Consider the following 3,816-nt stretch of genomic DNA (forward strand, 5'->3'; position numbering starts at 1 on the left):
CCAGAAAACTACTAGAGCTCATCAGTGAATCTGGTAAAGTTGAAAGATACAAAATTAATACATAAAAATTTCTTGCAATTCTATACACTAACAATGAAAGACCAGAAATATAGATTACAGAAACAATCTCATTTACCATGACATCAAAAAAAAAAAAAATACCCAAGGAGGCAAAACTATAGGATACTGATGAAAAAAATAAAAGACGACACAAATGGAAAGCTATACCATGTTCTTGGATTGACAGAATCAATATTGTGAAAATTACTATACTACCCAAAGCAATCTACAAATTCAGTGCAATCCCTATCAGATTACCAAGGGCATTTTTCACAGAATTAGAACAAAACATTTTACACTTTGTATGGAAACACAGAAGACCCTGAATAGTAAAAGCAATGTTGAGAAAGAAGAACAGAGCTGCAGGAATGAGGCACCCTGACTTCAGACTATACTGAAAAGTTACAGTAATCAGAACAGTATGGTACAGGCACAAAACCAGAAATATAGATCAGATCAGGAAACAAGATAGAAGTCCAGTGATAAACCCATGTACCTGCACCTATGACCACCTCAGTTCAGTTCAGTTGCTCAGTCATGTCCAACTCTTTGCAGCCCCATGGACTGAAGCATGTCAGGCCTCCCTGTCCATCACCAGGTCCTGGAGTTTACTCAAACTCATGTCCATTGAGTCAGCAATGCCATCCAACCATCTCATCCTCTGTCATCCCCTCTCCTCCTGCCTTCAATTTTTCCCAGCATCAGGCTCTTTTCAAATGACTCCATTCTTTGCATCAGGTGGCCAAAATATTGGAATTTCAGCTTCAGCATCAGTCTTCCAACAAATATTCAGGACTGATTTCCTTTAGGATGGATTGGTTGGATCTCCTTGCAGTTCAAGGGACTCTCAAGAGTCTTCTCCAACACCACAGTTCAAAAGCATCAATTCTTTGATGCTCAGCTTTCTTTTTAAAGTCCGACTCTTACATCCATACATGACTACTGGGAAAACCATACCTTTGACTAGATGGACCTTTGTTGGCAAAGCAATGCCTCTGCTTTTTAATATGCTGTCTAGGTTGGTCATAACTTTTCTTCCAAGGAGCAAGTGTCTTAATTTCATGGCTGCAGTCACCATCTGCAGTGATTTTGGATCAAAAAAATCAAAAAAATATAGTCTCTTACTGTTTACACATCTATTTGCCATGAAGTGATGAGACCAGATGCCATGATCTTTTTCTGAATGTTGAGTTTTAAGCCAACTTTTTCAGTCTCCTCTTTCATCAAGAGGCTCTTTAGTTGCTCTTCACTTTCTGCCATAAGGGTGGTGTCATCTGCATATCTGAGGTTATTGATATTTCTCCTGGCAATCTTGATTCCAGTTTGTGCTTCTTCCAGTCCAGCGTTTCCCATGATGTACTCTGCATACAAGTTAAATAAGCAGGGTGACAATATACAGCCTTGAGATACTCCTTTCCCTATTTGGAACCAGTCTGTTGTTCCATATCTAGTTCTAACTGTTGCTTCTTGACCTGCATACAGATTTCTCAGGAGGCAGATCAGGTGGTCTGGTATTCCCATCTCTTGAAGAATTTTCCACAGTTTGTTGTGATCCACACAGTCAAAGGTATAGTCAATGAGGCAGATATTTTTCTAGAACTCTCTTGCTTTTTCAATGTTCCAGTGGATGTTGGCAATTTGATCTCTGGTTCCTCTGCCTCAAAACTAATACAATTATGTAAAGTTTAAAAATAAAATTAAAAAAAAATAAAAATAAATAAATCCAGCTTGAACACCTGGAATTTCATGGTTCACATACTGTTGAAGCCTGGCTTGGAGAATTTTGAGCATTTCCTATGACAAGGGAGGCAAGAATATACAGTGAAGAAAAGATAGTCTCTTCAATAAGTGGTACTGCAAAAACTGGACAGTTACATGTACAAAAATGAAATCAGAACATTCCCTAACACCATACACAAAAACAAAATAGATTAAAGACCTAAATGTAAGGCTAGGTACTATAAAACTCTTAGAGGAAAATATATGCAGAATATTCTCTGATATAAATCACAGCAAGATCTCTTTCAATCCACTGCTTAGAATAATGAAAATAAAAACAAAAATTAAAAAATGGGACCTAAGCTTAAAAGCTTTTGCACAGCAAAGCAAACCCTAAACAAAACGAAATGACAACTCTCAGAATGGGAGAAAATATTTGTAAATGAAGCAACTAACAAGGGATTAATCTCCAAAACACACAAATAGCTCATGCAGCTCAATATCAAAAACAAACAAATAACCCAATCAAAAAACGGGTGGAAGACCTAAATAGACATTTCTCTAAAGAAGAGATAGAAATGGCCAACAAACATCTGAAAAGATTCTCAACATTGCTAATTATTAGAGAAATGCAAATCAAAACTACAATGAGATATCACCTCACATCAGTTAGAATGGCCATCATCAAACAGGCTATAAACAATAAATGCTGGAGAGAGTGTGGAGAAAAGGGAACCCTCTTGTACTGTCAGTGGGAATGTAAACTGTATAATAATTATGGAGAACAGTATGGCAGTTCCTTAAAAAACTAAAAATAGAACTACCATATGACCCAGAAGCCCCACTCCTAAGCATATATCTAGAGAAAACCATAATTCTAAAGGATTCACACACCCTGTTCACTGAAGGACTATTTACAGTAGCCAGGACACAAAAGCAAGGTAAAAGTACATAGAGGAAAGGATAAAAAAGATGTGGTACATATATATATAATGGAATATTACACAGCCATAAAAAGAAATGACATTTGCAGAGATGTAGGTAGACCTAGAGGCTATCATACAAAGTAGAGTTATGTCAGAAAGAGAAAAACATTGTATAATATCATTTATATGTGGAATCTAGAAAAATAGTAGAGATGAACTTGTCTGCAAAGCAAAAATATGTATAGAGTCACAAATGTAGAGAAGAAACTTATGGTTATCAAAGAGGGAGGGGGGTAAAATGAGTTGGGAGATTGGGACTGACATATATTTATAATTGATACAATGTATAAAATAAGTAAATAATGAGCCTACAGTTTAGCACAGGGAACTCAGTGTTCTGTGGTGATCTAAATAGAAAGAAAATCTAAAAATGAGTGGATATATGTATATGTATAACTGATTCACTTTGCTGTACAGCAAGAAACAAATACAGCATTGCAAAGCAACTACATTCCAATAAAAATTACTAAAAAATTTAAAATATGTGATACATTTAATACTTATTGATCCAACCTGGGCTTTGAAAATATAAGACAGTAATAGAGAGAAAAGGAAGTACCTAAAGAAGTGGCCTCTGCCTTCACCTCACTTCAATGTTCAGGTCAAATTATCTATGTGTCAAGAGAGCAACCTGGGCCAAAGGGCAGTGTTAAGACTTTGAAGTCATGGCTTTGGGCCAGAGGGAGTACAGGGCTCTGTGGCTGAAAGCTCTGTTGACAAAGCTGGCTCTTTGGCCGTGTCAGCTGGGCATCCAGGATGTGGGTGAGAAGTGAGAAGTGGTGAAAAGGGTCTAACAGAGTCCCATGGGAAGAGTCCAGTTTCCAGCAGCAGCTTAAAGGACATAGTTATTTCCTTTTATTCCCCATCCCTATATGCCCTGCCCCCAACCCTGTCCAACTACCCCATGAGCACAGGGACCCTGGTCATCCGGTATACAAATGGATCCCAGATCTAAGCACGGCACTCAAACATTTGTTGTTGAATAAACAAATTCTAGGCAACAATGTTCAGCTGTGAATGTGCTATTCTTTACATCTAAGAAATGTCTTTG

The sequence above is a fragment of the Bubalus kerabau genome, chromosome 19, assembly GCF_029407905.1.
Source record: "Bubalus kerabau isolate K-KA32 ecotype Philippines breed swamp buffalo chromosome 19, PCC_UOA_SB_1v2, whole genome shotgun sequence".
NCBI lineage: Eukaryota > Metazoa > Chordata > Mammalia > Artiodactyla > Bovidae > Bubalus > Bubalus kerabau.